Here is a 14,429-nt window from a genome sequence, read left to right as displayed (position 1 = left end):
AATTATCTACATTGAAAAACCTTGATGCGATTACTGGCGTAAGGGTTAGATATTAAAACCTGATTGCTTTTGTCGATTGGTAGAAAATTATCACTGGCTATATAAATATCCACGTAATAGTTGCTCCATGATTTGTTTTAAGGAATTTTTAAAGTTCTAAATTAAGGTTCAATTAGCAATATTAAAGTAAAATATTGTAGTAAAAGGGAAGAACGACATCCGACAGGAAAGTGCCTAAGAAATAAACTTCAATAGTAAAATCTCAAATTGGACAATTTTACTCCCCAGATTCTTTTAACTGAAAATTGGATCTTTTGCTAAGCATTTCTGAAAAGGTGAATTCTAGGTAAAAAAACTTGTACTATAGTCACACCATTGAAAGTTGGTTAAAGAATCACTTGGGTGACAGCCTGACTAGATAATTTAAAAGTTCATTTTAACGAATTATTTGGGTTGACATTTTATCGTAGTGCAAATGGTAAGTCATCACCAAGCTCTTCCTTCATAATTATCAAAACTGCTAATTTTGAAAACACTTTTTCGGAACGAAAGTTGGCTGAAGGCCTCCATTTGTGGTAAAGCGAAAATGTTAACCAGATGGAAAAAGACCTTGTGCCTGCAAATGAAGAATTGATTTTTTGTAGTATGTGGTTCTGACGTGCCATTTTGTTTAAGCCATTCAATTAACTAAGTGACGTTTAATTCTGCTTGCAATTTGATAAACACCTGGAATGCACGTGCTTGACATGAATGGTTTGTAACTAACGAACTGTAGGGATTATAGTGTTAAACTTAAAATACCGTTAAACATTGTTAAAAATGGGGTCATTGATGGATGTAGTTAGAAATTTTTAAATGAAGACAATGGCGTAATATAATATCAGGAACGTGTTGTCCCCTGCAGTGGAAAGGTTAACACCAAAACAATCTTGGTGATATAAGTTTGTGCTGATCTTAAATTAATCTGACACCCTTTCAGTTGAGGTCTGGCAATCACAGAGCCTAGGTATAGTGCCCTTGGTCTTGTAGTTTAAAATTGACTTTTCTGAATCTTAATGTTATAAGTTCAAAGATCAATATAATCGCTTAAGTGGGATTTTTTTACTTAAAGCCTTTGAGCATAATAGGGATAGTTTTAACTCCGTACCGATTTTAGCTATGGTTTGAGGCGTCAGGACCCAGTAGTGGATCCTAAAGGCCTAAATAATAATAAAGGAATAATAAACAAGAAGAATCTCATGAGAAAACCGGCTTTTGACACAGGCAATTCATTTGTTTACAGAATGGTATATTATTTTATGCTTGGTGCTGTACGAACATTTTAGTTTACTTACGGAAACATAACCGACTTTCTAATTGCTTGTGAAGTATTCATTTGAAAGCGTGATTTTTCAATAAGTCAAAACACTAAGGAATTGCGTACTTGATGCAGATGAGAGAAGTGACATTCTTTCATTTTTGGGGTGTTCTTTGACACTTACTAAAAGCAATTGATAATGCCACTTAAGGCGATATAAATTTTTTTTCTCTGAATTTCAGTAATGTAAAATTCATTGATTTAGTAACTCATAGTGTGAATCTGAGTGTTTTCAAACACCTCCCTCTCTAAGTCTTGGAGCTTTGGTGGTTCACAAGTTCTTATGATAGTCTCGTGCTCTGCTCTTCATAAATGCCCTACCTCATTTTGGGCTACACAATTGAAATCCGGGTCTCTGTTGTGTCTGTCAAAGTGTTTGCACGTTCCTAATGTTCTTTTTGTATTCTGTTTTTGAAGTGTGCATTTTTAATCTCGCTTTCCTAGTATGCATTTAAAGGACCGTCCACACGGTCGTGCTCTGCTCGACGAACTGTTCGGTGTGACGTCAGAAGCGGAGAAAAAGCGTACAAGGTTCTGACTTTTCCCGCCTCTGACGTCACATCGAACAAAGTTCGTCGGGCAAAGCTCGACCATGTGGACGGGGCTTAATAAACGCATGTCATTTCTCTAAAGGCCTGTCCACACGAGCGGGCCTGATCGGCGTGCTCCGGGATTGCCAGGCAAATTCTGGCGAGCTTACCCGTGAATGTTGTCCACACGGGTGAGGCGATGGAGAGGTGGGCGTGCCCGATGATGCCAGTAGTGTGTTCAGTGCGGTACGATAAACATGGTGCCTACCGCAAATTATAAGATTGTGTAGCATGATAATTGCTTTGTGTGTGATGAAAAGAGGAAATATGGTGCAAAGAATGGCTCAGTAAAAGAAATGTATAGGGTTAATGTACGTCTGCCAGGGTCGAAGCTCTAAGCCATCCGGTACTACCATGGTGATTTTGCTACAAGACCCATCGGGCAATTTAACAGTTTGCCCGTGAAGTGTGCCCATTAGATGGGAGGTCCGCCGATCAGGCCCGGTCGTGTGGACAGGCCTTAACCCTCTTGTTTCGTATCTTGTTGCTTTGTCCATTTCTTGGCCTCTCTTCAATTTTTTGGCAGTTGTTAGCATCCACGCACTTATTCTGTTGCACATAATTATCTTTAACCTTGCTGTTTGTATTGTATTAGTTTGGCTTTCGTTCGTTCTCGTAATATTTTTTTCTCCTTTCCGAACTATGAAGCTTCTCCTTTCGCTCTGTGACCAATCCAGTGGGCGGGTGGTGTTATTTTGAGGTGACTAGGCCTAGTTATGTAATTTTGTAAAAATAACTAGTAAAATTTTTAATCTTAATTTTTTAATCTTTAGCAAATATTTAATTATAATTTTTCTTTCATATTACTTCTCATGCCCTTACCTCGACGATTCTGGACGTGGAAAGATGAGAATCCTACTTGCACATGACAGAACCTTAACACCCAAGTAAAACCCCCTGGGTTTTATATTGCCATCAGCTGCAGCAGTTTTATTAGCAAAAATAGCCCATAAGGTAAAAAAACTGGAACTGAAGAAATTTCGGTTAATTTTATTATCTTAAATGTACAAGTCCTAAAACATTTGCGTTAATTTGGTAAGAAATTTATTATGGAAGGTTATATAATACCAAGGGAAATATGCATAATGTGTGTTCAGAACATCTCTTATTTGTCACATATGACTAATTTCAAGTAGGTTATAGTGGAAAGAACTGTAAATATAATGACTAGTATCAAGGTTAATTTTTGAGGTTAAGGTATACATGGTCGCCGAATTTGTTCAAAATGTCAATGCTATCTTTTTGGTGCATAAAGGTAATTACTGATGTATTTAAGTTTGGACTAAGATGTGGAGTTTCGGCAACTGAGGATTAAAGATTGAGAGAACCAAGTAGGAGAGAAGATATTGAAAGCACAGGAAGGCTAACTAGTGAGCGCACAACGAGAAAGAGGGGAGGAGGATAGCGAGGAGGATTCAGTGGAAAGCGAATGTGCGAGCCCCATGGATGATAGACTACTCAGGTTTCGCCGCACACCGTCCTGGTGGTTCTGTGTGTGTGAACACGTCCCATCAGAGTTTACGAGAAACTGAAGGATACCTGAATGTTACATAATTTTAATAAATGGAGAACGAACGTACATAATTATGTACGATCAATTCTCTTACAGATAACCATCCCCGGTTGTCCACCATTTAAAATAAAAAAGCAAATTGCACTGTAAATTCATAAAATACCCATTTATTTTACTTAATATCCTTTATTTAAACATTCCATACACTTTTCTAAACTTTTTTTTTTTTTTTGTGATGTACACTAAATGGGGTGTTCCATCTTGTTCCTTTACAATGTACCTTGTACAAAATTGAGAAATTTACCTTTTACTATACTTCAGAGAACTTTTTTAGTTTATATTGATTTTGAACTACAGCACTGCTGATGAGAATTATTAACTTACGTTAATCCACAGCTCCAGGATAATGCTCTTGTACTCCATATTCTGCAACTTTCTGCTTCATAATACCTCTATCTTCTGCTCGTGCAACTTAAACTGCTTCACTACTCTAGGGTAATGCTCTTGTACTCTTCTTTGTCTTATGCAACTTAAAGCATTATCCTGGAGCTGTGAAGCAGATTAAGTGCTTTTCTTTATCTTTAACTTCTAAAACCAGGATGATGCTCCTTGTCTTCTGCAACTTACTCTGCTTCACGACCTTGGGTGATATTTCTCTTGAGCTACCAAATGCAACTTGACCTGCTTCACCATACGCTCTCAAATCAAGGGATTCCCTGGTACAACAAACTCTTAACTACAACTTACATTTCTCATCTTCATAACAAATGACTAACTGCAATTGGACATGCTTCAACTGGTTGCTTCGTAGCTCTGGAACTTCATGGGTTCAACAAACGAGGGTTTAACCGAAACAAAAGGATACTCATGAAACTTCATGAAATATTTAATAGAAAATTAAGCATAACCAATAGCCAGATTTCTACATTAATTACATATGATTTAATATGAAGAATACATGTATTTCATATGAAACGGTATGTATTGCATATTGGCTAATTAGTGACAACCTAAATACCCAGATTGCAAATAATGTCCTGAAAGTCAGCCTTAGTGACAATTTTTTTTAAAACCAATGCATAAAGAAACTCGCAGCTCCGGGATACATGAAGGGTAATAGTTTTGGCGAATTCTAGCTTTTACATTCGTTGCGAAGTTTGTATAAAATGACATTCCCAAAATGCAGCCTTTATTGAATAAGAACCTACTAATAACGTCCTGTTTTGGATCATATAAAAACTGGCAATTATTGATAAAAATGTGGAGATAAAAAGAAGCTATGCTGTTTGAACAATTCTTCTAGGAATTTCATGTAGTAAAGAAATGTCTGAAAAAATCACTCCTTTAATGCCAGCGCTTATCAACCAAATCAATCTCCTAAAATTTTAAGTGTTTAGTTTATCACTTCATTGGACTAATACTTCAGAATTCTTCTACGTACAGTTAGACCTGTTGCCATCAAACTTACTTCATCTAGTTGCGTAGCAGTCCGAAATCTTGGGATAATGTTGATCAACGTACTGTTCTCTCTCAGAATTCTTCTACGTACAGTTAGACCTGTTGCCATCAAACTTACTTCTAGTTGCGTAGCAGTCCGAAATCTTGGGATAATGTTGATCAACGTACTGTTCTCTCTCATTCTGTACTCATTATCTGGAGTGGCTTCACCGACGTTGAAGCAAGCATTAGTTGTTATAAGTCTGAACTCTAAATTTTTGAACTCATAAATTTCTGAACTGATACTTAACTATTAAAACTTAAGAGCACTGATTCTGTAAAATTAAACTACAAAGAACCAAACTATAGCAAGTGGGTTGTAGGAACAAAAATATTACTAAGGAAGGAATAATTGTAAGAAATAACTAACCCAAGTTTATCACACAATCAAAACTTTCAAGCTACTTCATCACCAGTTCGCTTTCATTATTTACGTTAAGACAAGAACAGCTGCTAAGTCATATTTACTTTAGTATGAAAAAGTTAAATTGTAATCCAAAACACTGACTCAAGATTACGCATATCAAAATAATGTAGGGAATTTATACTTCAGTGCTTCTTCTCATTTCAGCTAAATTGTGCACAAAAATTTAAGTCACTTCGTACTCTACCTATAACTCTCTCTACCTATAAATTAAAATTATTCCCGCCCATTTTTGGGTGCCTATCTTTCAGACGACGGCAAAAGCTGTTGTGTATGTTACTGTTTAACATAATTAAATTCCTTGAGTACTCAGGATGTGACATCTTCAGCATAGATTGACACATTAGCCAGAACCTCCATCTCCAAAAATAAATATATATAGAACAGTCAATGTTCAATAATTCACTACCCAATTATTGCATCATCAAATCTGCGGGTCATCCGGGATTAAATAAATTGTCTATGGTAGTGGCTTTGAAAGTTGTCTAAATTCTTATAAATTGCTCCTACTTAAGAACTTTACCTCTTGTTAACTAATTCAAAGTTTCTAAAGGACCATGCCACCCATTAAAAAGTTAACTTAGAAGAAAAGAACTTTACGTGGATTTGAATTTACTTAGGTTACCTTAACCCAATAAAATTATTTAGCTTTCAGGTTACTTAAAGATAAAACTTTTTATAGGACTTAACTTTACATTTCGGGGATTTTTAAATTATAAGTAAAATACTACCAATTTCATTACAAGTTACTTTTCTGTACTTCATGCCTCTTAGTTTAAGGAACCTCTTCATAATAAGTCAGGTGCAGTTGAACTTCATTAACTTATAGGACCAGGTATGTTGTTTCCAGGAACGACTTGTGAACCCACCTTTCCAGTTTATCAAAGCATGAAAGAAAAAACAAATAGTCGAACTGGAATCCAAGTAATCGTATGTTAACTTTTTCTTTTTATAAAATTTTAACCAATGTTACATCACCAATACTGTCCTGTTGTATAAATTTGTCACTGGTATTATGGTACATTTATTAATTGCCACTACTGGTTTTAATCTTTTCAGTACCACTGCAAAGGTAGCCTATCAACAAAGACTCCCAGAATAAGTGGATAAATATGCGCCACGAAAACTACACTTGGGTAGAAATTGATATGCTGATTTTTCAGCCCTTCAGTATATACTCAAGTACCTTCTGGCAAGATATCCTAAACTCCTATTATGGGGCGAGAATCCATACTCAATTTTTAATGCAAATCAAATTCTGCATCACTTACTTTGGCTTTCTAAAGCTAAGCTTACTCACTAACTAGGAAATATTTAAGTTCATACATGGGCAATTTTACTTTCCCAGAAGTTTTAAGGAAATAAATATATCGGTTAAAATATGCAACTTCAAAACAAGTTTAACATTAAGTACTAGCGCATGTTACCCGAACCTGTACACTATGGCCTTTTCCACACTTATAACTTGTTGTTAAGAGTAATTGGGTCCAAGTGAGTGAGTGACGTCACAGGTCGATGTTAACAAATTAATCACTTTACGCCCAACCACTTGGCAAACCTAACCACTTAAGTTACACTTTCAGGTTTTAACACCAAAATTGACAGATATAACAGGGATGTTAAAAATGGTGAAATGAATCTTTAAAAGAAGGCAAACATTTTTAATATCAAAACAGTGAGACTACGGTTAGATTTGATTAGAGATGCAAAACAAATTGTGAAAAGTATTACTATTAAATAGGGTGGATTATGGTATTTATGAACGTTAACAGTTTAAGAAGTACCACCGTTTTAAGAAATTATTACTCGTTAAGTCCAATACTAACCCCATACTTTTAAAAAACTAATATAATAAACCTACGAGTATCTAGTTCAAACAATGACCAGACTGATGTTACAAGAAAAATTACATTAAATATGGAACATAGGTTTCTTATACAGCATTGCATTCTGTGCAGATATTAGAGAATCAACTCTCTACCAGTAGTTGCCCTGAAGTGACAATACTGGAATTAAATATCAAATGTCATTCAAAATTTCAGAATCCAGTACACTGCACCACTGAAAAGGCAAGGCCAAGTTGACGACAAACTCCTAAATGTACAACACTAGAAACTTACTCAACACTTAATAGAACATGTTCACAGCCAAATGAAAGTTGCTGTGTATTTACAACATTCCTCTCTGTTCCTGTAAAACTAAATGGTTTCAATATTTCGTTTATGCCATTTAAAATATCTGAAAATGTTTTTAGTAAAAAAATAAACTTAAAATTGAAGAAATTATGATTTTGATTTTAGAAATTCCTATCCCAAATCCAGAAACATGCATATAGGTCACGTCTTAAATATCAAGACTACAGCCGACACCCTTTCGGTGTGAAATGTTTATTGGCTGTGCTTGTTACACGTCTGTACAGAACGTGTACAGCATGTCGGCTCCAACTAAATCCATTTACTCCGCGAGATCAGAGGAAAAACTAAATTACCGTATTTCTGCAATTTTTGCAAGCTATGGCACACTGCAGGCTGCGATTTATTTAATAACATTCTGTATATCCCCTGTGCCAAATTGTATTAGCTACTTAAACACTCAAAACATACAAAAATGCAGAGCGAGAGAAACTACAAGCTTACTTTTCTGTTCCAGATAACGGAAATAAGCTTTACTCCAAAAACTTCGCAACAGAAGTGAATGAATGATAACTTTGCTTCAGGACCCTTCCTTTTGAAATGCCTAAATTGTGTAATACTCACTGTATAGCAACCTAATGTAATTTTCTACCTTACATCTAACAAATAATGTGGACTTGAAGGCAAACGGAAACAAAGCATTCCTCCCCGTCCACACGGCCAAGCTTTGCTCGACGAAATTTGTTCGATGTGACGTCAGAAGCGGAGAAACCGCGGCAAAGTTCTGACTTTTCTTGCGGTTTCTCCGCTTCTGACGTCACATCGGACAAAGCTCGACCGTGTGGACGGGGGCTTAGAGGAACAAAAAGCTTGTCAAGCTGAAGGCTTGAAATTAAAAGTAAATACCAAAGTCCCGAATCATACAAGCCCATTATTACCCATTTCTAAAATTGAAAGTTGCCTGTGCTGCTGTAAAGGTAAAGCTTATATTATTTATGCAATTAGACTAGATAGGGAGAAAGAAAAAAAAGTTAATTACTGTTAAACCCGTACTTCTTCAAGCCATGCAAGCCATGGAGAACTGCAGGCTAAGATTCATTTAATAACTTTGTATATCCCCAGTGTTAAAACATTATAATTTCTATGTTTAACATGTGTGTAAGGAGAGAAACCACAGGGTTACTTTTCTACGCCAGACATCAGAAATAAGCAAGAATCGAATGGATGACGAGTTTCTTTAAATAACCTTCCTTTTGAAATACGTGAATTTTGTAATGCTCCCTGAACAGAAACCTAACTTAATTTTCTAGCTTACATCAACTAAATAATTTAGACTCTGGCTCAAACGGAAACAAAAGCATTCCTCTAAGGCAAAGGTCGTCAACCTGCGCCTCTTTCAAGGCACTTGTGCGGGCGGCTCCAAACACCGAACAATACCTTTTTATTCGGTTAAAACAAAAATTATTAAACACCTAAGACAATATTGATTAGCTTTCATTAAATTTTAAAAGCATACAACCATCAATTTGAATTATTTTTGGTTCTTCAAGCTTCAAAGGTTGGTGACCCCTGCGCTAAGGGGAACGAAAGTCTTGGAACTCTGGAACAAGCAGGTAAAACAAAGCTTGTTAGTAAAGACATACGTCATGAATAATGCAACCCGATTACTGCCCATTTCTAGAACAAAGTTGCCAGTGCCGCTGTAAGGGTAAAGCTTATAGAATTCATGAAATTAAGATCGATAGGAAAAAAGAGCAACATTTTTATAATTTATGCAGAGCGCGTTAATTTGGGCATGATTTTAAAGATCCTATACACTAAGCATTACCAATTCCATATCACCACTGCTCTGTTCATCTTCGTAATATCCTTTACCACTAGTGAAACACTCATAAATCTCATTCGGCCTTTCTCCCTTGCACTTCTATCCTCTTAACTTCTCTTTGTAATTTAAACTATCTCCACCTCGCCTACAAGTCTCAAATCCTTAGATTTGATTACTCCAGATAATGAAAACTGGGCAACTTCCATACTTTCATCCTAACACTTCTCAACTGTCCATGAATTAGCCCCAAACATTCATATCATCGCTCCACTTCAGCTCATTAAGTTAGTTTACCAAGACTTAATGAAAGATAGCTGGATCAAACTCCTGCCGTTTCAGTTACCCGGTTCGATGAACCTCGCATAAGTATTCACTCTGGCGGCTTCCGAGAAGGCTAAAACCCACAAATGTGCTTAATAAACATTGCTTACTAAATAGCATGAACGAAAGCACAGCTTTTTGACTAACACCTCTGTAAATGCTTGTGAACATTTAAACTAAAAACACACACTTCTGAGTTCCACCATAAGGCCATGGCCACCCTAATTTCAGTTTAGTTTACCCAATGACAAAAGAATGACATGATTTTTCAGTAAGGAACAAGGGCTCAAATACCAAACTCAGCCATACGGAAAAAAATGAAAAGTTTTAACGTTCGAAAAAGACCACCACAAGACCTTACCAGGCGGCCGGTTGCCCAAAGAAGTACAAAAGATATCCAAGTTCTTCAAACGCTTAAATTACACTGATGAACTAAATGAAGCCCAAAATTAAAGGAACACTTCAGTAAGGACATTGCCTTTGTTATTACTCACTCAAAATTAATATAAAATACTGGTTCTGCAAGGTTTTCTCACGGCAAGCTTATCTTTATGCCGTTAGTCCCGCCTCTACAATAATCGAATGGCAAAAAAATTAAGATTATCTTCACTCTTAGACCACAGCGAAGCGTTCTGTACGAAATCCTACGCAAATATTAAATATTAGTCTGATCCATTGATTCAGTAATAAGTGACCAATTAGAAGTATCTTTTAACAATATTTCATTACCAATGAGAGTATGATCATGAAAATACTTTCCGAGTGTTCAAGAAAAAAAAATTAAAATTAAACGGTAAAACTAGGTAATAATTCCGCGTCGGGTATTTCTTTGGATATTACAGTTTCCTATTGTATGTGGGTTGCTTCTTGGGAATTATTTTTTGGGGGGTCGCCTAATTAACTCACTGGGGCCAGTACTAAATACGGCCAAATACATTTGAAGCCCTAATCCCTGGTGGCTGTCGTGTTCGCGGGAGCGTTCCTTGCAGTCCGTGCGGAGTTATTGCCTAGATCTACTAGATAAACATGTGATTTAACATTTATGGTTTTAATCCTTAGGAATCTCCGAATTGCCTGCTATTTAGTAATCAGACCCCTATAAGAAAATATCCAATGGTTTATGCGGGAACTTAATCCTCAATATTTAAATTTTTTTTATTTAAAAAAAGTAAATATAAATTTCTTAATGTAAGAAAACTTTCAGTGGTTCTGAAGTTTTACAAATAATCTATTTTACCAAAAATGAGTAAATATCCTAGTTTGAAGAATGAAAAGGGTCGGCCAGTGTTTGAAACTACACTGCCTTCTCAGAAACTTATTCTAAATCGTTATTTTAGGAGTAAATGCAGAAGCTAAATCCGGTCTGCTCACGAGGCGGTACTAAAACTTATCCCCGCCCCTTGTGAATCATCATCAGTTACAAAAGGACCATATCTTTATGAAACTATATTTACGATAACATTTTCATGTAACCATTTTTGCGATGGCAGTTTATATAAATTTTCCTCATATTGCATGTTGCCGTATACTACGTTTAAGTACAAAGAATGCTTTTTCAAATGATATATGCACATTACAATTACGATTACTTTCAAACCCACAAGCGCGCACATAAAAAATTATCTACGCACACAAAAATGTGCAATGATTTCATCCGTCAACCTACATACATTCACGTTTCGTAGCGTATCTGACTACGGGGATGGTGATAGAAAGAAACTGAAAAATGGATTAGAAAGCTGATGAAATTTGCTATAAAATGCATAAATAAAATGGATAGGTGTTCTCAGAAATTTTCGAGGAATTCTAGGTCAAAGACGGACCAAAATTTTTAAATTTTGTAAATATTTACCACATTTTTCTTACATAATTTTTCATTTTATTACATTTTGCCCTATACCATGTAAAAGTATAAAGAATGCCCTTTCAATTGATATATGACATTACAATTAAGATTTTCAAACCCATAATGTCGCACAGAAAAAATTATCAACGCACGCAAAAATTATAAAAAATTAAGCGTTTATGGGAGATCTTAAATCTAGCCCCGCCCCTTGTGAAACGTCATCAGATACATCCAGCGAGACTGACTAATACCTTTTTGTATTTTTTCGAAAATAATATAATCGTTTGAGGCATGCATAATTAATACCTATATGTATACAGTTTGTGTTATATGTAAACTTATGTGTTCGGAAGTATATTTGTGATATGAAGTGCTAATGAGAAATTTGCTGGAAATTGTTCCCTGTATCATTTTCTTTATTATTTATTCCTTTGATACCTTATATCTTATATGATGTAATTCTTATACTTTTGATATAGTTTTCATTTTTGTGGTCTAGTCGTGCAAATGCAACTGCCATTTTTTACACTGCCTGTATCCACATTTTCTTTGTATTTATTGCATAACAATAAGTATTCATAATAAGATTTGTTAAATATAATATATTATTCTAACCTTTAGCATAAAAAAGTTGCTTTTCAAAGTGAGGTATGAACACAGTGACAGAACTAAATAAATTTCTTAAGAATTATTTACAATCTTGATAATATTACTACCTGAAAGAGGGAGAGAGAGAAAGTAGTCATGTTATAAAAAACTGACTTGAAGAGAATACAGCAAACCAGTATATCGTTAGGTAAATAAATAAGTAAAGAATAAACATGTGAAGAAAGCTGGAGTAGCTGTGTGTTCAAACTTGTATATTTTGTGCAATAAAAAGGCTTGGTGACAGAATGGGTATTAAAAAAATCAAACATGTGACCTCTCTACCGATTTTATAAAGATTTTATGAAATACACTATGCGATATGGATTAAATGTATAAAAACTAAAGCCTCTAATTAATTGAATGGAGAAGCACGGGCAGTGTTACTCATGTGACGTCACAGTATTAGCTCCGCCCCCACTGCCGAGTTGAGCAGACCCTATATACTTTGACTCTGCTAAAACCATTCTTAAAAACCAAAATCGGATCAAAATCGCTCGCCAAACAAACAGGCTTACCAGCATTTAAGAAAAAAAAATCCAATACGAAAAGAGAAAATCTAAAAATTTAACAAGTTCCCACTTTACCTAGAAATTTATAAGCCGTCTAATCGGGCCAAGGTCGGAGCTAATAAGCTTTTAGCTATTACCTCAAGCGCTTGAGAAGCAGCACTTTCTCGCACAGGGAACAGCTCGGCTAAATTCCTCGTTTATTCCTTCTACCACTTTGATATCCTATGATCCCACGCTTAATCCTGCTAAAGTTCAAGGATAAGACTTAATCTAAGTTCACAACCCACAGATCAAGTGATGATCTTAGACTGAACCGTTATACCTTAAGGTAGCAGGTCTAAATTTTCTATAAGGTATATAACCTCAATTTCTGGTCCTATAATTACTAATAGAATTCTAGCCTCCTACTCAAAGCTCTGCACTCTGCCACTTACCCGAAATCACCAGTTTTTTTTTAAACCAAAATAAAAACTCAAGAACATAAAACTTCAAGGCTTAGTCCGATATAATGAGCTTCTAATTTCAAAAACACCTCCACAAGGATTAGACTTCACCACGCTAAAGCGCTTAAAAATAATCAGCCACATTACCAAGAAACAAATACTTCGAAAGATCCCCATCTGCGTTAATAAATTTTATAAATAAATAAAAGTCTCAAGTAACCGTAGGAAAAAACTATTAAACCTTCATAAACACTTACATTTTAATCACGCTGAAGATTCATTAGTATTTATTCACAAAGGTTAGCAGAAATTCCACCGATAAAACAATATGTTCAAAAATAACCTTAATAACTTTCTTCCCTTTCAACGTAACGGTCTTCACCAGAATTCGGCCAATCAAGGCGTTGACGTCAAACACGTTCGCTGATTGGGTGAAAACAAACAAGGAATCTGTAAGGAATACAATTCCATTTCCAGCAGCCGTTACGTCACAGCATTTAACACAGAGACATCTATTGGCAGCAAAAACGACTAAGAGATTAGATGCGTTGACTTGTAAAATTTTACAGCTTCAGCCTGTATGACTTTTCTAAGGATATGAACTGCTGCATGGTTATAATAAAGTTCCCTTACATTTTAAGAACAGCTGATATACTTGGAAATGTCAAAGGACTATTTCACTGATACTTTCTCATCTACAGGAGGAACGGGATAGAGATTAGAGTTATTCTATACTAATCATACGGCTTATGAGGAGTATGCCAGTGGTGAATATAATGGAAAGTGAAACGAAAATGCCCTTTCCCTGGATAATTTGATTCTACCGGAGTTGCGAATCACGTCATACATCTCTAATAAGATGAATTCAGAATTGAATGCCTCCAATTGATTGATTGATTGATTTATTAGTTCTTACTGGCGTCGCAAAGACGAGGTTATTGACTCCGTGCATGCCTCCAACACATATTCGTTCTTGGCAAGCATGAGGACAAAAATAAAATGGTCAGCTATTGATTGAAAGCGACCTTTCCAATAAATATTCGTGTATTTAGATATTAATACTCGTTTCTGCGAACCTTAACTGAAAAGGTAATGCGAATTAATCTTAAAATTACTGTTATCAAGATTCAGGAGATTTCTTTTATTCGACTCTTGTATGAGGCCTGACCTATTACCAAATGTTTCCTTTGATTTTATTTAGTATGAGACGAAAACAGCATTGAAGGCGAAGAAACTGTAACATTTCAAAACATGTTAAAAGTGTATTATTATTATTATTATTATTATTATTATTATTATTATTATTATTATTATTATTATTATT

The sequence above is a fragment of the Macrobrachium nipponense genome, chromosome 18 (assembly GCF_015104395.2).
Source record: "Macrobrachium nipponense isolate FS-2020 chromosome 18, ASM1510439v2, whole genome shotgun sequence".
NCBI lineage: Eukaryota > Metazoa > Arthropoda > Malacostraca > Decapoda > Palaemonidae > Macrobrachium > Macrobrachium nipponense.
Note: the sequence above shows the minus strand (reverse complement) of the source record.